The sequence below is a fragment of the Ahaetulla prasina genome, chromosome 6, assembly GCF_028640845.1.
Source record: "Ahaetulla prasina isolate Xishuangbanna chromosome 6, ASM2864084v1, whole genome shotgun sequence".
Lineage (NCBI taxonomy): Eukaryota > Metazoa > Chordata > Lepidosauria > Squamata > Colubridae > Ahaetulla > Ahaetulla prasina.
In genome coordinates, this window is record NC_080544.1 from 23,722,777 (window position 1) to 23,749,619 (window position 26,843).

The 26,843-nt window shown below is 40.9% G+C and overlaps 1 long non-coding RNA gene across 2 annotated transcripts; it reads right to left on the bottom strand.

Moving 5' to 3' along the window:
- Positions 1–595: 595 nt before the first annotated feature.
- Positions 596–14,245, bottom strand: LOC131200980 (uncharacterized). Of its 2 annotated transcripts, none has more exons than XR_009155748.1 (4): positions 14,073–14,245; positions 13,471–13,670; positions 12,264–12,415; positions 596–1,785 (listed from the first exon to the last, which is right to left on the bottom strand). It is a non-coding gene; the product is annotated as an uncharacterized LOC131200980 (long non-coding RNA). The 2 variants fall into 2 exon arrangements; XR_009155749.1 differs by lacking the exon at positions 596–1,785 and adding an exon at positions 11,685–12,034.
- Positions 14,246–26,843: the final 12,598 nt, after the last annotated feature.

Consider the following 26,843-nt stretch of genomic DNA (forward strand, 5'->3'; position numbering starts at 1 on the left):
CTCAGAGCAGGCAGGAGACCAGAAAGTGACTTCAGTAAGATAAGTTCGACTTTGCCTGACTCAGAGACTGCCAGAAAGCAGATCCTTTATATAGGCCATGGGGTGTGGCTCCATGACTCAGCACTCATTAAGGCCTGCCCCTCCCTTCCTTCTGTTGCCTCCGCCTATCCAGTCTTCTGATGCAAGGGTCACTCCAATCAGCAGCTGTTGGAAATAAACCTTCCTCAGGCTCACATGCTGTGGAGGAGGGGGAGGGGTCTAGCTGCTCCGTTTGCCTGGGCATGGAGCCAGGGCTGGGGCCGGGGGGTGCTCCCTCCTCTGCAGCCTGCTTGGGCATGGAGCCAGGGCTGGGACCGGGAGGTGCCCCCTCCTCTTCAGCTTGTCTGGGCATGGAGCCAGGACTGGGGCCGGGAGGCATACATTCCTCCGTGTTCGGGAGCAGATAAGAAGGCCCCGGCTGCTGTGAGAGCGGGCAAGACACAAGAGGTTGGTAAAATGAGGACTCAGATTAGCAATAGCACTTAGACTTATATACTGCTTCACAATGCTTTACGGCCCTCTCTACATGGTTTATGGAGTCAACATATTGCCCACAAACAATCTGGGCCCTCATTTTACCGACCTCAGAAGAAGGATGGAAGGCTGAGTCAAACTTGAGCCTGGTTAGATTTGAACTGCCAAATTGCAGGCAGCCAGCAGAAGTAGCCTGCAGTGCTGCATTCTAACCACTGCACCACTATGGCTGATAGATGGGAACAATATGAAGGGAAAAAAATGCTTCTTCATTGTAAATCACCCAGAGAATGCTGTAAAGGGCTATGGGGCAGTATATAAGCCCAAATGCTAAATATTATTGCAAGTCCCTCTTCTATAAGCAAGTCTTTTGTCTTTTTTGCATTACAGACAGCTAAATTGCTGCTACTCTAGAAAATGTCCATTATTGGTGGTTCCCTTTATTTCATATTTCATGATGAAGATTAATTGTTGAATTTTAATGTTGCAATTAGAATGTCTTTCTTTCATTTGCATTTTATTGGAAGCTACCTTGAGTGCTGGCTTTGATGGAAGGATGGAGTCTAAATTTAATTTAAATTCAGAAGCATACTCAAGAGTTTATTGCCTGATCAATCCTTTGTTCCTTTTTTGGGTGCTAATCTGCAAATTTCCTTCCTGTTCCAGATTCTCATATAGAAGTAAATGGAAATACCTGCTTGAATAACAAGTCCTCTCTAATACAGATTGCGTGTGACAGCCTCCATTCAGTGTGAAAACTGAATTGATAGACTTGTTTAATATTAATTAAGAGAGGATTGTTAGCCAGTACATGACTGATTAAATTTACAGGTGGGCTTCCAGTGGGAGATTAAAGGCAAATCGGCAGATCCATTCCCCTCCCTCGAAGCCTCATTTGTAATATTAAGGCAGGATTGAGTTAGCTGTGTACTTGGATCAGTGCTTCAATTATTCCACTTTGCTTCAGACATGATCAAGAATGCCTTGAGGCACCATGGAGATGAAAGCACAAATTTCTGACTTTGTATCAGCCCTAGGATTGGCAGATTCTTATAAGCAGGTGACCTTGAATGAAGTTCTACTCTTCATTCTCCCATGGGTCCATAGAGGTGAAGGTAGCCAGAATCTGACTTATCTTCTTCTTCTTCTTTTTTTAAAATGTATTAAATGTGTACCTCGCAAACACGTACAGTTCCCAGGGCAGCTAACAGCCAAAGACCAAAAATGTCACAAGTCATCAATAAAATAACCATCGGAAACAGCCGTCATGTTCTGTAAAACAATCAGAAGAAACAGCTACTAAAAAGTGCTTTTAAAGGTTACAAAGTCCTAGGGGGTGCAAAAAAATATTTTCTGAATGCCAAAATAAGACTTTGGTGGATGCCTTTTCTCAAAGGCCACTGAAGAAGACACACAGAGGGGTCAGCCATGATCTGCATAGTTGGAGAGGCAGTTGCACAAGGAATTAACTAAAGAAATACCAGGATGAAACTAATAAAGAACTTTAAAAATAAACATTGATATGCCACCATTAGCAGCTTAGTCATACTGGAGTAACTGAAGTTTCTGAATCATTTGGAGATATTTATATAACAGAATAGAATAACAGAGTTGGAAGGGACCTTGAAGGTCTTCTAGTCCAACCCCCCAAAACCCCTTCCCGCTCATGCTGGAGACCCTACACCATTTCTGACAAATGGCAGTCCAATCTTTTCTTGAAAGACTCAATGATGAGACATAATAGCTATGTTTCAATTCCCCTATTACATGAATAGAATAACAGAGTTGGAAGGGACCTTGAAGGTCTTCTAGTCCAACCCCCTGCTTAGGCAGGAAATCCTACACCACTTCAGACAAATGGTTATCCATCATCATCTTAAAAACTTCCAGTGTTGGAGCATTCACAACTTCTGGAGGCAAGTTGTTCCACTGATTAATTGTTCTATAAGGAAATTTCTCCTTAGTTCTAAGATGCTTCTCTCCTTGATTAATTTCCACCCATTGCTTCTTGTCCTACCCTCAGGTGCTTTGGAGAATAGCTTGACTCCCTCTTTTTTGTGGCAGTCCCTGAGATATCGGAACACTGCTATCATGTCTCCCCTAGTCCTTCTTTTCATTAAACTAGACATACCAGTTCCTGCAACCGTTCTTCATATGTTTTAACCTCCAGTCCCCTAATCATCTCTGTTGCTCTTCTCTGCACTCTTTCTAGAGTCTCCACATCTTTTTTACATCATGGTGACCAAAACTGAATGCAGTATTCCAAGTGTGGCCTTAGCAAAGCATTATAAAGTGGTATTAACACTTCACGTGATCTTGATTCTGTCCCTCTGTTTATGCAGCCTAGAACTGTGTTGGCTTTTTTGACAACTGCTGCACATGCTGGCTCATATTTAAATGGTAGTCCACTAGGACTCCTAGTCCTAGTCTGGCCAGCTTTATCTCTGCTTCTTCTCACCACAATTCATTGCTGCAATCCAGCAATAGACAGACAGACTTTGGGACTGGTGGATATATTTGGAAAGCTGAGAGTATGTCATAAATATTCTCACAAAGTGGCTATGTGCCATACCTTCATGGGAATGGCCAGGCACTGAACACTTCTTTATCAGAAGACTTTAAAAAGGAGGTTCTTCCTTCTAACTATGTGATATCTTAGCCTTGCCCAAGCTTTGCAACGCCACTTAAATGACCCTGGTTGATCTCAAAAGGCCAAACTTTGTCTGAACTAAAACTTGGAAGGGACACCAGAAGAGGTCTCAGAATTACAGGTTAGACAGAGGAGTAAATGAAGAAGGCCATGAAAACCGCTCATAGTCACTCTGAGATAGATGGTACCTAAATGTGATGATAGATACATAGATTAGATAGATAGATGATAGATAGATAGATAGATAGATAGATAGATAGATAGATAGATAGATAGATAGATAGATAGATAGATAGGTGGGTGGGTGGAGATGGACAGAGATAGATAGATGGAGATGGAGACAGATATGATAGAGTGAGAGAGAGAGAGAGAGAGAGAGAGAGATGGAGACAGATATGATAGAGATAGATGGAGATGGATAGAGATAAGATAGATAGAGATAGAGAGATAGAGATAGATAGAGAGATAGATGATAGAGAGATGACAGATAGATGGATTTGAGAGAGAGTGGGGGAGAGAGAGAGGGAGACAGAGAGAGATAAAAATAACATTAAACTTCCACATACCTGCCAAGAGCATGTCATAGATTGGATTACCAGAATTAAAGTTCAGCTCAAATAACCATTGTTCTTTTAATCTTAACCTATCTTTCTAGACAGCTGACACACTTCCAAACAAACACCCACCATATTTTTTTCCAACTAAAATTAAACTTGGAGCTCAGAGGCATTCTTGGAAATAAACATGAAGCTTTGCTTTACAATGTGCCTGCTTCCCATTTATTTGCTTTTTTAAAAAAACAAACAATGCACCATTGTTAAAAAAAATAATCCAATATGGCAGAAAGCTTTGCGCGCATGTGCACCGCAAGCGCTACCACACAGCGCTGAAAAAAAGAAAATTAAGAATCCTTTTCTGAGTCTTCAAAGTCTTCAAAGGTAAGTAGAACAGCGAGGGGAGGGAACAGCTCTGCCGCTGTTGTGTCCCCCTCGCCTCCATCCGAACGATGGCTTAATTAGCCGGCTCTTATCAGCTCTGGCAGCAAAAGAATCAGCGTCTGCCAAGAGCCCTCAATAGCTGCCAAGACGCTGGTGAGTCACAACCTTCAGCTCTAGTCAATCCGTGGATTTGCCTGATACAAAGAGACACATCAGCTCTTGCTGCCTTTTATATCCTGTGGGGTGCGGCTCCATGACTCAGCACTTCCTAGGCCTGCCCCTCCCCTGTTTCTGTCGTTCCCTTCTCTCCTGCCTACGAAACCTGGGATTGAGCCAAGCCTGATTGCTGTCAGCTGGGTCTGCAGGCTTGGCCTGGAGGGGGGGAGGGAAGAGTCAGGAGAAGGAGGCCTTGTTATCTCTTTCGCTTGGCCTGCTTCTGGCTCCTGGAGCTGATCCAGGGAGGCCGGTGCTTCTGAGGTAAGTCCTGACGGCCCTTCCCCCTCACTGTCCAAATCACTTTCTGGCAGCAGGCCCAGCTCTAAGGCACTTTTGGGCATGGTGCCAGGTTCGGGGGCAGGAGCCACAACAGCCGCGCGATTTAGATTCACTAGAAAGCAGCACAATTATAAGTCACTTTTTTCAGTGTTGTTGTAACTTTGAACAGTCACTAAACGAACAGTTTAAGTTGAGGATCACCTATATATGAAACAGACTCATCCTTTATATTCAAGCAAATACCTGCTTGATCTTCATATGGAAGATTTACATAGTGACTAGCTGTCAGCCTGTTAGGGAGAGGATCCTTATGGACTAAGGAAAAGAGTCTACTGTGTGGGGCATGAGCCACATTTTATAAGCAGATTAATTTGAGAGAAGATTATGATAATGAGCCCGATCCAGGTTTTATTCCTGTCGAAAAAGGAAGAATGCTCCATTTTATCAATACTATTCCATTCCTTTATACTCCAGAGGGCTCCTACAGTAATGCAGCAGCTTCCAAAATCTGACCTTCACTGTTTGTGAAATTTGAAATATTACTACCTTTTACTTTGATCAGGTGTTCCAACCTTTAGCATTTTATCTTGACTGATTTTTCTTTCTTGGTCTTCAGAATGTTTGTTAGCATCTGTAACATCACAGCAGCTCAGGCAATGGGAGACTAATTGGGATCATTTGTGATTCAGTATAACTGGTACCATTTTTATGTGGAAAAAGATGTTGTGATACATACAGTTGAGTTACAACCGTTCATTTGGTGCCCGTTCAAAGTTACAACAGCACTGAAAAAAGGGACTCGTGACCATTTTTCACACTTACAACTGTTGAGCATCCCCACGATCATGTGATCAAAATTCAAATGTTTGGCAACTGGCATGTATTTATGACGGGTTTTTTTTTTTTTATTATTTACATTTATATCCTGCCCTTCTCCGAAGACTCAGGGCAGCTTACAGTGTGTAAGGCAATAGTCTCATTCTATTTGTATATTTACAAAGTCAACTTATTGCCCCCCCAACAATCTGGGTCCTCATTTTACCTACCTTATAAAGGATGGAAGGCTGAGTCAACCTTGGGCCTGGTGGGATTCGAGCCTGCAGTAATTGCAGGCTGCTGTGTTTTAATAACAGGCTATCTTACAGCCTGAGCCACCATGGTTGCAGTGTCCTCAGAGTCATGTGATCACTTTCTGTGACTTTCTGATAAGCAAAACAGAGATGGGGTTCAGCCGGTTCAGGCAAACTGGTAGTGGCGATCTGTGGGCGCCCAGGTGTAATCCTGTCTAGCCTACCTGCCCAGGAGCAATGCCCATCCTATATTGCTGTGTTTTTGATACTGCACACATGTGTGGACAGCACATGCAAGTGAATTGCCATGTTTTGTGACACCGCACACATGCATGGATGGCGCACGCATGAGCAAAGCGAGCATGCACACGCACATGCTCACATTTCCAGTGCTGGGAAAACCAATAGCTACAGTATGTGAAGCCCACCTCTGAAGCAAAGTCAGAACAACCAGGCTACTAACTTAACGACCGCCGTGATTCATTTAATCACGGCGGCAGGAAAGGTCGTAAACCGGAGCAAAATTCACTAAACAACCATTTTGCTTAGCAACTGAAATTTGGAGAATAATTGTGGCTGTGAGTTGAGGACTACCTGTAATGTTCTCATTAGAAAGCTTCACTTTTTGATCGCAACCAATAGAATTTAGGAGCAGTTCATTAAAATGTCACTGTGTCATGGGCCTCACAGAAATGCATTGATCAAGCTGAACCCAACCAGTGTGGCAAGTATTTGTCACTTCTGCTCTGGAGCTTTTAACTGAATAGCCCCTGTAGATGATTAAAAGGTCATCAGAGGCAGCTGGGGTCTTTCTTTCCCTATTACAAAGTGTGGTATAAAAACACATTTGTAATAAATCCCTGTCAGGCGCTGCTATGCAGAGAAGATTACATAACAGGCAGCTATGAGTTATGATGCTATAATTCCATAAAAAAGGTTCATGGGAACATCACAAGGGTAGCTCTAGCTATCCTGGGATAGAAGTGGAGCTGCCCATCATCTTTCAAAATGTAGCTGGCCTTAAAGGATATTTAATATACCAGGCATGGATCCAATTCATGCTGAATAAGAGGCTTTCTGTCTTGATGATTTGTACTTTTCTGTCTTCTTTAAAAAAAAAAAGCAAAGGTTTCCCTTGTCCAATTGTTTCCAACTCTAGGGAATGGTGCTCATCTCCGTTTCCTAGCTGAGGGAGCCAGTGTTATCCAAAGATGCTTCTGTGGTCATGGCGCCTGCATGATTATACACTGAGGTACACTGAACACTGTTTTCTTCCCATCAAAGTGGTACCTATTTCTCTACTTGCATTTGCATGCTTTCGAACTGCTAGATAGGTAGGAGTGGGGCAAGTACCAGGAGCTCATCTTGTCACGTACTAACTTGGGTTTCAAATTGTCTTGCCTTCTGGTTGACAAGCCCAGTGTCTTTACTGCTAGATGACAAATGCCTATGCTCTGGATATTTGTTTATGGGCGACCGGGCGATTGGGTGGGCATGGGCGGGGGGGCAGGGATTTTTGTTACTAGTTCTCTGAACCACCTGCTGCCATCGCTACTGGATCGGCTGATCCGGTCCAAACCGGGAGCATTTTACCCCTGGATTGAGCTCCTGGCAGTGAGCAGAGTTATCCTGCAATACTGCGTTCTAACCACTGCACTATCCTGGCTCCTAGACCACATAGTAAACTTTTCTACCCAGGAGGAGTTCAGGATATGAGGCGGCATTTTGCAGAAAGAAGAAAAGAATGGTTGAAAAAGACTTATTGCAGTAGCAAAGGCACACGGATGTTCAGAGGTCCTAGTCCTGCAGCAAAATCTTAGGGATCTAGAAGCCCTCAACATGGGTTCAAAAATCTTTGTCTACCTCTGAGGAAAAGTATCTGTCTTTTCTTGCAGCTTGGAATATAAAGAAGAGGGTTCTTTACAAGACAAAAGCCAGACAAAAGCCAGGAAAAGCTCCAGGCCCAGACAAGATAACTCCTTCTTGCTTAAAAGTCTGTGCTGACCAATTGGCCCCCATCTTTACCCATATTTTCAATAAATCACTAGAGATGTGTTATGTTCCTTCTTGCTTCAAACGCTCTACCATCATCCCAGTGCCGAAGAAGCCCACCATCAAGGAACTGAATGACTACAGACCAGTTGCTCTAACATCTGTAGTCATGAAAACCTTTGAAAGGCTAGTGCTTTCCTACCTGAAAACCATCATGAATCCGCTCTTAGACCCCTTGCAATTTGCATACCGAGCAAATAGATCAACAGATGATGCTGTTAATATGGCTCTGCACTACATCCTACAACATCTTGAGTCTCCAAAAACCTATGCAAGGGTCCTTTTTGTAGACTTTAGTTCAGCATTCAATACCATCATTCCAGACATTCTTCTAACTAAGCTAAACCAGCTACAGGTACCGGAACAGACTTGTAAGTGGATCACAAGCTTCCTAACAAACAGGAAGCAGCAGGTGAAGCTAAGCAAGATCACATCAAATACCTGTACAATTAGCACAGGGGCTCCCCAAGGCTGTGTGCTCTCCCCACTTCTCTTCTCTCTGTATACCAATGACTGCATCTCCAATGATCCATCTGTTAAGCTACTGAAGTTCGCAGATGACACAACAGTGATTGGTCTCATTCGAGACAATGACGAATCCGCATATAGACAAGAGGTCGAACGACTAGCCTTGTGGTGCAACCAAAACAATCTGGAACTGAACACACTCAAAACCGTAGAAATGGTGGTAGACTTTAGGAAAACCCTTCCATACTTCCACCTCTCACAATACTTGACAACACAGTATCAACAGTAGAAACCTTCAAATTTCTGGGTTCTATCATATCGCAAGATCTCAAATGGACAGCTAACATCAAAACATCATTAAAAAGGACAACAAAGAATGTTCTTTCTGCGCCAACTCAGTAAGCTCAAACTGCCCAAGGAGCTGCTGATCCAATTCTACAGAGGAATTATTGAGTCAGTCTTATGCACCTCTGAATCAGTCTGGGTCGGTTCTGCTGCCCAACATGAATGACTCAGACTACTGAGGATATTTAGTACTGCAGAAAATTAATATGCTATCAACCTGCCTTCCATTGGGGACCCGTATACTGCACGAATCAAGAAGAGGGCTGTGAAAATATTTGCAGATCCCTCGCATCCTGGACATAAACTGTTTCAACTCCTACCCTCAAAACGACGCTATAGAGCACTGCACACCAGAACAACTAGACACAAGAACAGTTTTTCCCCGAAGGCCATCACTCTGCTAAACAAATAATTCCCTCAACACTGTCAGACTATTTACTGAATCTGCACTACTATTAATCGTTTCATAGTTCCCATCACCAATCTCTTTCCACTTATGACTGTATGACTATAACTTGTTGCTGGCAATCCCTATGATTTATATTGATATATTGATCATCAATTGTGTTGTAAATGTTGTACCTTGATGAACGTATCTTTTCTTTTATGTACACTGAGAGCATATGCACCAAGACAAATTCCTTGTGTGTCCAATCACACTTGGCCAATAAAAAATTCTATTCTATTCTATTCTATTGATTGAAAGACAATAGAAGGAGAGAAGAAACAAGATGTCAGGGAAAGAAAACAACGGGTGTCTAAAAGGGTACCTGTAACCGAGGGATGTCAAACTTTTTTTTGTTTTTTTTGTTTACATTTATACCCCGCCCTTCTCCGAAGACTCACAATAGTCTCATTCTATTTGTATATATTTACAAAGTCAACTTATTGCCCCCCCAACAATCTGGGTCCTCATTTTACCTACCTTATAAAGGATGGAAGGCTGAGTCAACCTTGGGCCGGGCTCGAACCTGCAGTAATTGCAGGCTTTGTGTTCTTAATAACAGGCCTTACCAGGCAGAGCTAAACCGGCCCTATGAAACTTGATTTCATTGAGGGACACATCAGGGTTGTGTTTAACCTTGGGGTGGGTGGGGTGGGGGGCATGGCCAAGGTGGGCATGGCCAGTTCGATGTCACTCATGTCGGGAGCATCTGTGGTGGCTCAAGCACTCTATCAGCAAAGACAGGCTCCTGAGCTCCATTTTCAGCTGCGATGATCTCCTGCCACCCTCCTGAGCTCCGTTTTCACTGGCAGAGGGCAGCAGGAGGCCGTCATGGCTGAAAACGGAGCCCACGAGGGCCACACACATTGCTGTTTCTAAGGCAGCTACTTGAGCCAGATCTAAGCACCAGTGGTGAAATCCAAATTGTTTTACTACTGGTTCTGTAGGTGTGGCTTGGTGGCTGTGGTGTTGCTTGATGGGCAAGGGCATGGCAGGGGAAGGATACTGCAAAATCTCCATTCCCACCTCACTCCAGGGGATGGATACTGCAAAATCCCCATTCCCACCTCACTCCAGGGGATGGATACTGCAAAATCCCCATTCCCTCCCCACTCTTGGGGAAAGGAAATTGCAAAATCTCCATTCCCACACCAGCCAGAGGTAGTATTTGCTGGTTCTCCGAACTACTCAAAATTTCCGCTGCCAGTTCTCCGAACTGCTCAAAATTTCCACTACCGGTTCTCTAGAACCTGTCAGAACCTGCTGGATTTCACCCCTGCTAAGCACCCCGCAGGCCACATCTGGCCCCCAGGCCTTGAGTTTGACACCCCTGCTGTAACCACTTTGGTCTCTGATCCCACACATCCTGCTTGCAGTCCTCAACAAATTATCCCTACTGGAATTGTAGGAGCGCTTCTCAGCCATTTATATCGTGTGCTACTTATCTTGTGGGAATAACTCTCGGAGACCGGAGGGAGAATTTCAGTCTAGACAACAGTTGGATAAACAATATTTAGGTTCAGAGTATTACAAAGCAGGTACATTCAGATTTTGAATAGAATAGAATGACTAAGCTGGAAGGGACCTTGGAGATCTTCTAGTCCAGACCCCTGTCCAAGCAGGAGAATCTATACTATTTCAGATAAGTGACTGTCTAGACCAGGAGTGTCAAATGCGTGGCATCACATGACGTATCGGGATTTTTTTCCCCTTTGCTAAACCAAGCATGGGCATGGGCATGGGCATGATGTATCCGGCCCATGGGCCACGAGTTTGACAGCCCTGGTCTAGACTCTTCTTAAAAATATCCAGTGATGGAGCGCCCACAATTTCTGGAGGCAAGCTGTTCTACTGTCTAATTGTCCTCACTGTTAGGAAGTGTCTCCTTAATTCCAGGTTGCTTCTCTCTTTGCGAGATTAATGTTAGCCTTGTGAGGTGGTCCACACAAAGAATATTAGCTCAATCTTGATTGTAAAATTCCATGAATGGAATATCACAACTCTGAAAGTATTCTTCCCATCCTTCACTTTTACTCTTTCAAAACTAGGGAGAAACTCTTCGGAGACACTTTTGCCATCCTTCTTCCCCTGGGCTCAAATTTCATCTATCAGATCATTGTCTAGGCAGAGACTCTTCCTCCTGCCACCCAGGATCATTCTCACATGTTATCAGAGCCGCAGTTCATTCCCTTGTTTAACCAAGAGTTTTAGCTGTGCCCCAGCTTCTCAATTTAGTCAGTGTAATTGTATGGCTCCCATTTCTTGCTGACTCATGGTATAGGTAATATAGATGAAGCCTAGAGCCAGGGATGGTATTAATTTACCTTCGCTACCGGTTTGCGAATGCAAGTGTGTGCACATGTGCGCTTGCTCCGCTCACATGTGCCACCTTCACACATTCGCAGAGCATCAAAAACGGGACGTGATGACATCCGATGGAGGGGCAGAGCCTTCTGCAGATGCCGCTACCGGTTCGCCTGAACCGGATAGAACCAGCTAAATATCATCACTGCCTGGAGAAGATCAATTCTGGTTCCCAATCCCCCTCCTCCCCCTCCTCCTCCTCCTCCTCCTCCTCCTCCTCCTCCTCTTCCTCGCCTTGAAAGTTTGGAGCAGGCAAAGCAAGCATGCAATTACATCCCCGATGGTAGCATCCACAATAAAATACTGAGGGATGACTAAGAGTTTCAGTTTGTTCAGGAAAGAAATGGTCTTTATAGAATTACAGCCATGATGGATTTTGCAAAGGTCTCCTTCCAACCTTTTCCCCTGCAGTGGCTTTGTTATAGAAGAATATCAAGAGATGAGAATGGGTTGAACTTTTGCATTTGTGCTACATTACTGTTCCTTGGCCTCCTTAGCCTGCCTTGTTTGGTGATGTCGCCTAACATGATGTGACACCCAGTAATCAGCATAATGTGATGCTGTTCACTGGAAATTTAAAACGATAGCAAAACAAAAGAGGACTTGATTGGATCTCAAAGATGAGCTGCAGCTGGAGATGAATGCACTGCGTCATAGATTACAAGGAGCAAAGGCTGAGGAACCAGCCAGATTTCTGTAGCAGGAAAAAAAAAAGATGGGAAATTTATTCCTTTGCTTTTCTCCCTTTTTTGTTGATATCCAAGTATATTTTTCAGCCAGTGTGTGGAATAATATTTATAAGCCGAGAGATCAGCTGTTCTATCCCTAGAGATGATACAAAGGCAATCACTCCAATCCAGAGAGTCATTACAAAGTCCAAACATAGTATAACTTGCATCCATCATGCTTAATTTATTCATTACCTTTAGTGAAATGTGCTAGGCTGGGAAAAGCTTGAACAGGTGCTTTTTTTTGACAATGTTTTGATGCAGGCAGTGAGGGTCACCTCTTCTAAAGAGCAGCATGGAGCCATCACTGAAAATGCTTTTTCGTATGGTTCCTGAAGAACTTCTGGCTATAGATGGCATCAGAGAAGAAGACCGTCAGAATGATACGAACAAGGCAAATTGTACCATTCTTAGCCCTGATATGATGATCAGCTTGTGGCCTTTTGAGGTTCATAATATTTACACCTATCGAGGACTTCCCCAATTAATGTAAATATTATTGTGATTGAAAATAATTAGGTAGGTTGGTTGGGAAGAACTTGAACTGATGGCTACAGAATGTCAAAGTTAATCCAAAGGAAACTTCTATTAGGAACATTCTCTAGAATCGCCCCAAATAAAGCAAAATGTGCCAATTTTGTATTGACAATGTATTGGCCAATAGAGCCATCAATCAGGACATGCCTTGACATCAGATGTATCCATTCAATGTTTAGAGTACAATGGTCTTTACATTGTATCATCTGCAGATCTTGTTTTCCAATTGTCACCAGAATAGAATAGAATAGAATACAGTAGAGTAGGGTAGGGTAGGGTAGGGTAAGGTAGGGTAGGATAGGATAGGATAGGATAGGATAGGATAGGATAGGATAGGATAGGATAGGATAGGAAAAAGGAGGAGGAAAGAAAGAATGGAATGGAAGAGAAGAGAAGAGAAGAGGAGGAGGAGGAGGAATGGAATGGAATGGAATGGAAGAGAAGAGAAGAGAAGAGAAGAGGAGGAGGAGGAGGAGGAGGAAAGAAAGAAAGGGAATGGAATGGAATGGAATGGAATGATATGAAACAGAACAAAATGGAACGGAATGGAACAAACAGAACAGAACAGAAAAAGCTGGAAGGCACCTTGGAGGTCTTCTAGTCCAGCCCCCTGCTCAAGCAGGAGAACCTAGAGAACCACTCTAGACAAGCGACCGTCTGCACTCTTCTTAAAATCATCCAGTGATGGAGCGCTCACAATTTTTGGAGGCAAGCTATTCCACTGGTTAATTGGCAAAATATTTTGGACACAAAAAGCACACTTACATGGACCTGAAGAAAAATCCGAATATATATATATATTAGGGCAATAAGTTGATGCATGCATTTACCATATTTATAGGCTACTTTTCCTGAAGAAGCTCACCGTGACTTTCAAACCAGCCTTCATTTGTCGCCATAACCACCTGGGAAATAGATTAGGCTGAGAGTGTCTCAGTTTCGTTCATTACGAAGCTATTTTTCAAAATTTTCTCCATTTTAAGGGATGCCCCAATCCTCTTCATATTAACAACGCTGAAGGCCATCTTGTATCCAGTTCATTCAGTCTGCAAAATTATTTATTCCCTGAAACAACAACAAGCTTGTTTTTCCCCCACCTCTTCCATAGAACATTAAAAAAAATAATTGAAAAAGATTTGTGAGAGGGAAGGGATGTCGTATTTTTTCCCCCCTCTGATTTTGAAAAGCCTCTGTTCATACCACAATGGGGTGTGGTAGTTTACTTCATCTTTCCCAATGTTTCCTGTGAGAATGAACGACAGACACGGCAAATGTTACACGATCAACAGACCAGTATCTGATCGAGTGATCATTCTTAAAGAAAGTGTTGAGAATTTAGAGGCGGCTCCTGGACCTCTAAAATGGTTTTTCATGAGCCTTATTAAAGAAAGAGGAATAAAAAGGATTGTGATGACCTCCCCTTCCCTGCCAATTTTTCTGAATTTAGAGAACTAAAGGTCACCTTACCTTGGTAGAGTTCTATTTTTTTTCCCCTTCTTTTTCTCCCTACTCCCCCCCCCCAGCCTTTTACTTTAATGAAGTCCTTGGTTGTCCTTGCTAGCAGAGGTGCAGGGGGGGTCATCTTTCTCCTTCCATAAATGATTACTTGACCCCCGCAAAGCTAAAAGCCTCTTTTTTCTTTTTTTTTTGCAGCCCTTCCGTTTCTGTTTACCCTTCCTTTGAATTCACTCTGCGAAACTTCACGAACAAGCCGAATTAAAAGAGAGTGAATGGCTTGGCGCAGTCCTAATTGACTTAAACTGTACACTAGGTAAGGAAAGTACAGTATAAAAAACATGGGCTGCATTTTCCTCAGAGCCAACCCTTAACTGAAGATCTCGGCAGCTTCTGTACGAAAGCTGGGCTGGAAGCTAGCTTGAAAAGGATCAGGGGTGTCAAACTCGCGGCCCATGGGCTGGATGCGTCACGTGCTGGCCATGCCCATGCCCAGTTTAGTGAAGGGGGGAAGAAGTTGTGATACGTCATGTGATGATGTGTCATCTCAAGTTTGACAGCCCTGATCTAGATAAATGATATCTATAATCCAAAGCTTCTAGAACCGAGAGCTGTAGTACATTCTCATGCATTCCCTAGCACGCAATACTGGTGAGAAGTTACTCAAATCAACCAAAGTCCATTGTTAATAACTAGACATGGGAGGGGCAAATCTACCTCTCAGTTAAGGATAGTGAAGGATTGGACCTTATCCAGTAGTAAGTTTTCCAATTAGCTTCATTGTCTCGTACTTGTTCTTAGTATTTCAAAAGAAAGGGAATTTTTTTCTACTCCAAGTTTATCATGACATTCATGATTTATACATCTTACTCATGTCTACTCATAGTAGACTTTTTCCTAAACTATTTAGCTTTGCTTATAAGTAAAGTCTTTATTTAATTGTTTTGATTGGTCTCAGCCAGTGGTGGGATTCAGCCAGTTCGCACCACTTCGGGAGAACCGGTTGTTAACTTTCTGAGTAGTTTGGCAAACTGGTTGTTGGAAGAAATCATTAGGGCAGAAAACCGGTTGTTAAATTACTTGAATCCCACCACTGGTCTCAGCCTCCTTTCCAGCATTCTCTCTCTCTCTCTCTCTTTCTCCCTCTCTCCCTCCCTCTTTCTCTCTCTCTCTCTCATACATGGTGACCAGAATTGTATCCTGCATTCCAGATGCTGATGCCTTATAGATTTTTAATAAGGGCATTACATTCCTGGAAATTTTATTTTTAATCTGTGTCCTAATGACCCCTTAACATCTATCTTTTCACAGCTGACACATAACAATTCAACATCTTTATTGTGATATTCTACACTTTGACCTCGATCTTTTTTCTTTTTTTTTGCAGTTACATATAGCTTTGATCCCATCACTATATAAGTGGGTTGTTGTTTTTTTGGTCTAATGTGTATTTCTTATACACAGAGAAATACTTACTTACTTAAATACTTACTTAAATTGCACTTTATTTGCCATTTAGCAATAGTACTAGCAATAGTCCTTAGACTTATATACTTTTTACTGTACTTTACAGCCCTCTCTAAGCAGTTTACAGAATCAGTGTATTGCCCCCAACAATCTGGGTCCTCATTTAACTAACTTCGGAAGGATGAAAAGCTGAGTCAACCTTGAGCAGGTGAGAATCAAACTCCTGGACTGAGCAGTGAGTTAACCTGCAATACTGCCTTCTAACCTCTGCACCACTAGGGCTCATTTAGCTAACCATTCACTTTCTTTAAAAAGATCTTGAGCTATTCACACTTTTCATTTTCACCATCCTTGATAGTTTAATCCTTTTAGTTTATTTGGCCAGCTGGCTATTTGCCACAAATCAAATCAACTATACCTTAGTTATAAGGTAAAGGTTCCCCTCGCACATACGGGCTAGTCATTCCCAACTCTAGGGGTGGTGCTCATCTCAATTTCAAAGCCGAAGAGCCAGCGCTGTCTGAAGATGTCTCCATGGTCATGTGGCCAGCATGACTAAATGCCAAAGGCGTACGAAACGTTGTTACCTTCCCACCAAAGGTGGTCCCTATTTTTCTACTTGCCTTTTTTACGTGCTTTTGAACTGCTAGGTTGGCAGAAGCTGAGACAAGTAACGGGAGCTCACTCCATTACACAGTACTAGGGATTCGAACGCTGAACTGCCAACCTTTCGATCGACAAGCTCAGCGTCTTAGCCACTGAGCCACCGCGTCCCCTAAGAATAGTTATAAACAAGTGAAAAATACTGTTGTCCTAGCACAGATCTTTGAGGGCAAGTTCTTCTTTCTTCACTGAGAAAAGTGGTCAGATGTTCTTTATCTTTTCCTTGTATTTTTCTTTTTTTATTATTATTATTATTTTTTATTGCTTTTTTCTAACAAACAAAAAAGAAAATACATTATTGCACCCTTGTGCTATACATAAAAAGAGGAAGATTTGGGTCTTCGGATATGTCCTCATGATTGCCAAAATCCACGTTCTCGAGGTACAGGTACCGAAGCGTCCAATTTTCCAAGCGCATAGTCCACGAATGGCTTCCAAGTCTTCCAGAAAATATCTTCTTTATACACACCACTTCTAATTTTAATGTCACATGTCATTTTATCATTTAAAGCTAATTTCCACATTTCATTAAACCATTCTTCCATTCTAAAATTTATATTTAATTTCCAATATCTGGCTATTACAATTCTTCCTATTATAACCATAATTCTAATCAATTCCTTTTCATATTTTGTTAATTCATTCTCTTTAATTATCAACAATAATATAGTTTCTGGTTTCAATATTATTACTTTCCCCATCATTTCAAATATCATTTTCTCAAGTTGTTGCCAAAAATTTTTAACCTTTCCACATTTATACCACATGTGTTCATAAGTCCCTAATTCTCTATCACATCTCCAACATTTTTTACTAATTTTGTTATCTATTAATGACAATCTTATTGGAGTTAAATACCATTTCCAAATGACCTTATAATTATGTTCTTTAATCCTTATAGATAAAGTTCTCATAATTCTACTATTCCAATTCACATTCCAATCTGACTCTGGTATTTCAATATTAAGATCTTTTTCCCAATTTGTCCTCATCACTCTTTGTAATTTTTCATCAGAGTTTATAATCTTATAAACCCTACTAACGAGTCCCTTTAGCCCAATTTCATCTTTCATAATCCGAGATACTAAATATTCAAATTCAGTTTCACATCTATTTATCGAATAGTTTTCCCTTAATTTTTTTGTCCATTTTCTATCTGTATTTTTTCAAACCAACTTAACCCTAATTTTTCAGTAATTTCTTTATTCCTCCTTTCATTTTCCAAAACTTTTATCCAATCTCTAATAGTTTCTATATTTTCCTCTTTAATCACTTCATTACGTCTTATATTGTTTTTAATCGGCCAATTTCCAATTGTCTTCCCCAAAAAGATTATATCCGGAATTAAAATTTTAACAAATTTATTCCACATTTTACTTAATCCTTTAACCAATAACTTCTAATTACACATTTTAAGTTTGCTTTATCTAAAACCACCTTGATCCAAATTTCTATATCCCTTAACTCTAAGTCCTCCAATAGTTATCTTCACCTTTAAATATTTTTACCACTATCCGGGTACCATATGCACAGTAATAATTAAATAATTTGAGGATTCCTAATCCACCTTCCTTTTGATTTTGATACCACATTTTCTTCACTAATCTAGGTCTTTTCCCACCATTACAAAATTTGTCCATTTTTTTCTGATATCCTTCAATATCTTTCTCTGTCAAATTTAGCGGTAGCATCTCGAATAAAAAGTTAAACTTGGGCAGCAACATCATCTTACACATTGCAATTCTACCAAACCAAGACAACTTTAACATTTTATATTTGTCTATCTTCTTCTCAATTTCATTGATCACCACATCATAATTAAGTTTTTTCAATTCTTTAACCTTGAGTGAGAGCACTATACCCAAATATTTCAATGTATTTTTAATCCTTATCCCAAATTGCTCTTGCATATTCTCGCACTCATTACCATTACTATCCATCAATAATTCTGACTTTGACCAATTTACTTTCAGACCTGTCATTTCCTCAAATTCTTTCAAGTGCTTATATATCTTTTTCAGGTCTTTCTCTATATTTTTCAAAATAATTAAAGTATCATCCGCATACAAATTTATCTTATACCCCTTATATCCTTCTAATTCTTCATCTTTTTCTATCATTTTTGTCAGGATTTCCATAGCCAATAAAAATAATGTTGGAGACAAGGGACATCCTTGTCTCATACCTGCTTCTAATTTTATCTCTTCAGTTAATATTCCATTCACCTTCACTCTTGCACTACTCACTATGCGGGAGAGAGCCTTCCTTGTATTTTTCAACTGAAATTCATACTCTTATTCCATGACTGCTAGGTTTACTCAAGATAAGAAATTCAATCCACTCTTTTGGAAAGTTCAAGTATACGGAGATACCTCCTTCCCTGTGCCTGTTGAAACTTTCCAGAATCTCTAAAACATTGGTGAAGTAGGATTTATATTTGTTGAAGCCATGTTGATTCTCCTTCCGCAAGGCTTGTTCTATGCGATTAATTATTTTTTCTCTTTTATTACTGTGTCTACCAGTTTGATGGAACAGCTGTTAAACTGAGCAGGCTTTGATTTCCTGGGTCTCCCCTGAGTTTCATTTTAAATGTTGGTGTTTCATTGGCTGCTTTCCAGTCCTCCAGGATTGAGTGCCAGTAGATGGATGATATACCGTATTTTTTGAAGTATAAGACGCACATTTTTCCCCAAAAAAAGAGGGTGAAAATCTGGGTACATCTTATACTCTGAATGTAGCCCCACCCAGCTTCTCAAATGGAGGTTTCAGAGCTGAAAGACGCTTCAGAAAAGAAGCCTCCAAACAGAGCTTCAGAAAAGAAGCTCCCAAACAGAGCTTCAGAGGCTTTTCTTCTGAAATTCTTTTTTGGAGGCTTTCAGAGGCAGATTTTTTTTTTCTTGAAATGGAGTTTCAGAGGCAGAAAAAAAAAAGCAAAAAAAAGCAAGGCACAGAGCTCACAACCAAGGAACCTGTTGCTAAAATTCACCTCTGGGAACAGCTGATTGGGGGTATTCAGGGAGGCCAATCCACCTGCCAATCAGCTTTTTTCTTATTTTCCTCCCCAAAAACTAAGGTGCATCTTATACACTGGTGCGTCTTATACTCCGAAAAATATGGCTTATATACATATATATATTTTCTGGGAGATCATCCATTTTACATCTGGCTCAAGAAATCTTGAACAGAAGCCATTAGAAGTGATTAGAAAAAATGAACAGTGATGAAAGGGGAGAAACAATAAGTGCAAGATGTATGCAAGATAGTGTATAAAATGTATAAATTTAATATTATGAGTGATAGGAATTATAGAGTAATAAGGGATAATGGGACAAGAAGGATATAAATATTATAAGGGGAAATGGGAGAAAATGTAAATATTAGGAGATCATCTCTACGAAACAGTTGTAAGAAGGGAATGTATGTTATGTGTTTTGTGTTTGTTATGTTATGTTGTGTTGTGTTATAAATAAAAAACTTGTAAAAAAAAGAAGAAGTCTTCTCTTCATGATCGTGTTTGAAAGGAAATGTCATAAAGCAGAACTGATGACAGGTTTGATGGATTCAAAGGAAATTCAACTGCATATCTCCACTGAAACAGATCTGTACAGCAGCATTTTTATTAGATATGTTTATTATTTATTGATAGGTTTATTAGTTATTATTTTTCTCTATAATATATAGAGAGCACAAGCACAAAGCCGAAAGCACCAGCCTGAAGATGATGAGTGAGACCTCGTCGAAACATCGCCAAGATACTCTCAAGCTTACATGGGAAAAGACCCGAATATGCCAAGATCTATATTATTTTTATCCCATTAAATAATTTAATTAATATATCATTCAAAAATAAAAACAATTAGATTAATATACAGTTTTGGTCACCACAATATAACAAAGATGTTGAGACTTTGGAAAGAGTGCAGAGAAGAGCAATAAAAATGATTAGTGACCTGAAGTCTAAAACATATGAAGTTCAGTTACAGGGACTGGGTATGTTTGGTCTAGTGAAAAGAATGACTAGGGGCAAAATAATAGCAGTGTTCCAGTATTTGAAGGACAGCCACAAAGAAGACGGGAGTCAACTTATTCTTCAAGACATCTGAAGGCAAGACAAGCACCAATGGTTGGAAACTAACTAAGGACAAAAACAATCTAGAACTAAGAGAAATTTCCTGACAGTGAGAACAATTAACCTGTGGAATGGGTTGCCTTCAGATGTTGTGGGTGCTCCATCACTGGAAGCTCTTAAGAAGAGACAGGACAGTCATTTGTCTGAGATAATATAGCAGGGGTCTCCAACCTTGGTCCCTTTAAGACTTGTGGACTTCAACTCCCAGAGTCCCTTAGCCAGCAAAGCTTTGCTGGCTAAGGGACTCTGGGAGTTGAAGTCCATAAGTCTTAAAGGGACCCCTGTAATATAGGATCTCCCATTTGAGCAAGGAGTTGGACTAGAAGACCTCCAAGGTCCTTTCCAACTCCGTTAATCTGTATAATATGTTTTTATTATTTATTAATATGTCTATTAGATGTATTTGCATACCAACAGAGGATTCTGGGAGAATGAAGAATATCTTACTACAATACAGGGGTGGAATTCAGCCGGTTCGGACCGGTTCGGGTGAACCAGATGTTAATTTTAATCAGATTCGCCAAACTATGGGCTGCAATCTGTAAGGAACAAGACAAAAGCTAACAAATCAAAAATATAACATAGAGTTCTGTTTGTTCTGAGTGTGCTTGATTACAGTCATTGAGCATTTACACTACTAACCAGAGCATACAAAACATTTGCTAGACCAATTCTCGAATACAGCTCGCCTGTCTGGAACGCACACCTCATTTCGGACATTAATACAATTCAGTGTGTCCAGAAATATTTCACAAGAAGAGTTCTCCACTCCTCTGACCACAACAAAATACCTTATGCCACCAGACTTGAAATCCTGAGTTTAGAAAATTTAGAACTCCGCCGCCTTCGACATGACCTGAGTATAACTCATAAAATCATCTGCTACAATGTCCTTCCTGTCGAAGACTACTTCAGCTTCAACCACAACAATACAGGAGCACACAATAGATTTAAACTTAATGTGAACCGCTCCAGTCTTGATTGCAGAAAATATGACTTCAGTAACAGAGTTGTTAATGCCTTGAATGCACTACCTGACTCTGTGGTCTCTTCCCAAAATCCCCAAAGCTTTTACCAAAGACTATCTACTATTGACCTCACCCCATTCCTAAGCGGTGCATAAGAGCACCAGCGTGCCTACCGTTCCTGTCCTAATGTTCCCTTTGATTGTATCCAATTCGTATGGTTATTTCATGCTTATACTTATATATACTGTTGTGTTTGACAAAATAAATAAATAAATAAATAAAATAAAATAAAATTTGTGCGAATAGGGTGATCTTCTCATTTCAGACTCTCCTTTTCCCTTGGAGCGCATTCTTAAATCTGAAAATGCTTCTCAGTTCTCACAGAGCAAAGATAGGCAAGAAAGTCTTTGAGCCCATCAGGCAGGATTTCTAACAACCCCCTTGAAAAGGAAAGTCTTTCTGACATGCATATTTAATATCGACAGTGCAATTAAAGCTGTAGTGGCAACCATGTTAGATAATAACTGGTCTGTGTGGAGAAGTATCTTCCGAAGAGCAGTCAGAAAGTGTTAACTGTGCCATGTATTGGACAGGCTATCAAGAATATTCATAGCTGGTTGTGACATCTCCACTGGGTTCCGATTAGTTTCCAAGCCCTATTCAATACATGAGCCACAGTGGTGCAGTGGTTAGAGTGCAGTACTGCAAGCTACTTCTGGTGACTGCCAGCTGCCTGCAATTTGGAAGTTCAAATCTCACCAGGCGCAAGGTTGACTCAGCCTTCCATCCTTTTGAGGTCGGTAAAATGAAGACCCAGCTTGTTGGGGGCAATATACTGCCTCTGTAAACCACTTAGAGAGGGCTGTATACTGCAGGGTGAAGCGGTATATAAGTCTAAGTGCTATTGCTATTGCTTTTTTTTTGTCATATCTTGTCTCAGTTCCTCCCCCTTAGAGAGTGCCCAAATATTCGTCCCCTTTTTTCACAAAAATAAAAGTGAATAAATTGCTTGAGTTTCCATTCTTTCTCTGTTGTCTGTGCCAATTGTCTGTTATCTTTTAGAACCTTACTGCCATTGCATTGCCTGACTCTGTAAACTGCTTAGAGAGGGCTGTAAAAGCACTGTGAAGCGGTATATAAGTCTAAGTGCTATTGCTATTGTTATTTAACATAACATAACATAACAACAGAGTTGGAAGGGACCTTGGAGGCCTTCTAGTCCAACCCCCTGCCCAGGCAGGAAACCCTACACCATCTCAGTCAGATGGTTATCCAACATTTTCTTAAAAATTTCCAGTGTTGGAGCATTCACAACTTCTGAAGGCAAGTCGTTCCACTTATTAATTATTCTAACTGTCAGGAAATTTCTCCTTAGTTCTAAGTTGCTTCTTTCTTTGATCAATTTCCACCCATTGCTTCTTGTTCTACCCTCAGGTGCTTTGGAGAACAGCCCGACTCCCTCTTCTTTGTGGCAACCCCTGAGATATTGGAACACAGCTATCATGTCTCCCCTAGTCCTTCTTTTTATTAAACTAGACATACCCAGTTCCTGCAACCATTCTTCATATGTTTTAGCCTCCAGTCCCCTAATCATCTTTGTTGCTCTTCTCTGCACTCTTTCTAGACTCTCAACATCTTTTTTACATTGTGGCGACCAAAACTGGAAGCAATATTCCAAGTGTGGCCTTACCAAGGCATTATAAAGTGGTACTAACACTTCACATGATCTTGATTCTATCCCTCTGTTTATGCAGCCCAGAACTGTGTTGGTTTTTTTAGCAGCTGCTGCACACTGCTGGCTCATATCTAAATGGTTATCCACTAGGACTCCAAGATCCCTCTCACAGGTACTACTATTGAGCAAGGTACCACATATACGGTACTGGTGCATTTTGTTTTTTTGGCCTAAATGTAGAACCTTACTTTTTTCACTGTTGAATTTCATTTTGTTAGATAGCGCCCAATGTTCAAGTCTGTCAAGATCTTTCTGTAACTTGAGCCTATCTTCTGGAGTGTTGGCTATTCCTGCCAGCTTGGTGTCATCTGCAAATTTGATGAGTTCCCCATCTATCCCCTCGTCCAAGTCATTGATGAAGATGTTGAAGAGTACTGGGCCTAAAACAGAGCCTTGGGGTACTCCACTGCATACTTCCCTCCATGTGGATGTAGTTCCGTTGAGGACTACACGTTGGGTGCGGTTGGTCAGCCAGTTACGAATCCATCTGGTGGTGGTGCTGTCTAACCCACATTTTTCTACTTTATCTAGTAGTAGGTTATGGTCTACTTTATCAAATGCTTTACTGAAGTCCAAGTAAATTATATCGACAGCATTCCTCTGGTCTACTAATTTTGTCATTTTGTCAAAGAATGCGATAAGATTAGTCTGGTATGATCTGTTTTTGACAAACCCATGTTGGCTAATTTAAATTAGCTTATATCATTTTTCGTTTTGATTGATAGTGCTATGGTCTTGTTTCCTATTACTCGTATTGTTGTTGTTTAAAGGTTGATATATCATGTTGCATTTATTAAATTGCACTTATTAAATACACCCACCTCAAATTAATCAATAAGAGAAACCTGATAGTTTCAAAATAAGTATTAAATAAAATTAAGATTTTCTTCAGCAACCCTGCTCTCTAGTTGTTGTTCCCGCCAACCAGCTGATGGTAGTTTCCATCCCAGGAAGAGCAAGAGTGATACCAAAATTATGGCATTCTCTCCTAAAATGATTCATTATGAACTATTACTGGTGAAATTAAAAGGAGAAAAAGTAAAAGGGTTGAAGGTCTTGCTTAATTACTTGAGATTGTTGAACGGCACCATTTAAAAATTCTAAATAAACTGATACTTTATGATATTGTGCATATAGGTCAAAAGACATCAAAATAATTGTGTACTTTGAGCGCAAACATTGACAGAACATGAAACAGTCTCACAGTGCAATTCATTCACAAGTTTAAAACTGAATCAGCATTTTTTTTCTGAGAGTCTGAAAGAATAAAGGTAAAGGTTTCCCTCGCACATATGTGCTAGTCATTCCCGACTCTAGGGGGTGGTGCTCAGCTCTGTTTCAAAGTCAAAGAGCCAGCGCTGTCTGAAGACGTCTCCGTGGTCATGTGGCTGGCATGACTCAATGCCAAAGGCGCATGGAATGCTGTTACCTTCCCACCAAAGGTGCTCCCTATTTTTTCTACTTGCATTTTTTACGTGCTTTCGAACTGCTAGGTTGGCAGAAGCTGGGACAAGTAATGGGAGCTCATCCCATTATGCAGTACTAGGGATTCAAACCGCTGAACTGCTGACCTTTCGATCGACAAGCTCAGCATCCTAGCCACTGAGCCACCGCATCCCATCTTCTGAAAGAATAGCTTTCTCTAATTGCTTTAAAATTAAGACATAAGAAAGTCTGTAGTACTTTCTAAATTGTTTTTGTTGATGTTGGAAAAGATAAATCCTCATCAATATTTCTACCTTTTTTTTGCAGATTTCCTCTAGATCATCACACTGAATGCTTGAACTTCAGCAATTGCTTAATTTTCTTTTTCAAAATATCACTTCTGAAAATTTATGTTTTCTTCACTAAGGCTCTAGGGGAAAAAAACCTGCCCTAACTCTCAGAGAGAGGCCCTTGAAATAATACCGATATTTCTGATGATATTTCTGTTTTCCCCCCAAATAAGACATTCCCTGATAATAAGACCAATTGGGCTTTTGAGTGCATGGCAATAAGGCCAAGCGCTTATTTCAGGGTTCAAAAAAATATAAGCAGGGTCTTATTTTTGGGGAAAGGTTCCCCTTGCATATATGTGCTAGCCATTCCCGACTCTGGGGGGGTGCTCATCTCTGTTTCAAAGCCGAAGAGCCAGCGCTGTCCAAAGACGTCTCTGTGATCATGTGGCCGGCATGACTCAACGCCAAAGGCGCACGGAACACTGTTACCTTCCCACCAAAGGTTATCCCTTTGTTTTCTACTTGCATTTTTTATGTGCTTTCGAACTGCTAGATTGGCAGAAGCTGGGACAAGTAGCGGGAGCTCACCCCGTTATGCAGCACTAGGGAGTCGAACCGCCGAACTGCCAACCTTTCGATTGACAAGCTCAGCATCTTAGCCACTGAGCCACCGCATCTGACCATTTTGGGGGAAAACACAGGTACTATAGTTGAATTCAAGATGTCAGCTCATTTCTTTGTCTTAATCAGTAGACGTAGGAGATAAATTATCAGGTGAATACACTTGTGACTGTACGACTGTAACTTTGTTGCTTGCATCCTTACGATTTACATAGATATTGTTTCCTGATTGCTTATTTGTACCCTATGACTATCATTAAGTGTATCTTATGATTCTTAATGAACGTATCTTTTCTTTTATGTACACTGAGAGTATATGCATCAAGACAAATTCCTTGTGGCCAATAAAACATTCTGTTCTATTCTGTTCTGTTCTGTTCTGTTCTATTCTATTCTATTCTATTCTATTCTATTCTATTCTATTCTATTCTATTCTATTCTGTTCTGTTCTGTTCTGTTCTGTTCTATTCTATTCTATTCTATTCTGTTCTGTTCTGTTCTATTCTATTCTATTCTATTCTGTTCTATTCTATTCTACATGAACTATGCCTCCAAAATCATCCTAATTTTACTTTATACTACGGATTACTACATTTGTGGTAAATCTATAAAGTCAAATGTACATGATTCTCAGGAGTGCTCAATTTGGGCAGAGAAGAGACTGTTTTGTGTAGAACAGCTTAATAAGCTCAAGTGCTGCAAAGACACCATAGATGTGTATTAAGGCTCAGTCCTTGTTGTTTGGCAATGTTGCATTATCCTCTACCTCAACCGCTTTTTTTCAAGGAATAAAGAGAGAAAGGCACTAGCGGTCACAATATATCACGCAAGTCAAAAAGCCTGTTGAATCTCCTGGGAATGCCACTGACCTCTTTCCTAGTCCCTGGAACAAAACAACATTTGTCAATGGCCTACGAAAACTCCAGCTGCACATAGGGCTATAATTAAACCATAGAAAGAGGACAGTGCAAAGAATCTTAGATTCTATTGACTGCCCTGGATTTGTACAAGGTGCAGTTCTCTTCGTTTACTTTCATTTTAAAAGGAGAAATCCTCAGGGTGGCCCAGAAATGCAAAACAGCAGCCAGCCGTAGGCGGCCAGTGAGAAATTCTCTTATAACATACCATCTATTCCAGATTTCTTCCAGAAGTCTGGAAGATTCTCGGAAATTCTGAGAGTGAAGTCCACACCTATTAAAATTGTCAAGTTTGACAAAACACTGTTCTAAAAATAGGTAGAATGAATTGAACCGAGGGACATTTTAAAGCAGGGGTGTCAAACTCGTGTCGTCACATCGTCACGTGACACATTGTGATTTTTTCCCCCACTTAAACCGGGGGTGGGGATGGCCAGTGCAGGACGCATCTGGCCCGCGGGCCACAAGTTTCACACCCCTGTTTGGAAGAGACATAATGAACTGAACCCAGAGGCTTTTTCCACTCAAGGCAGGTGCTCTACCCATTACTTTTAGCATTCTCACT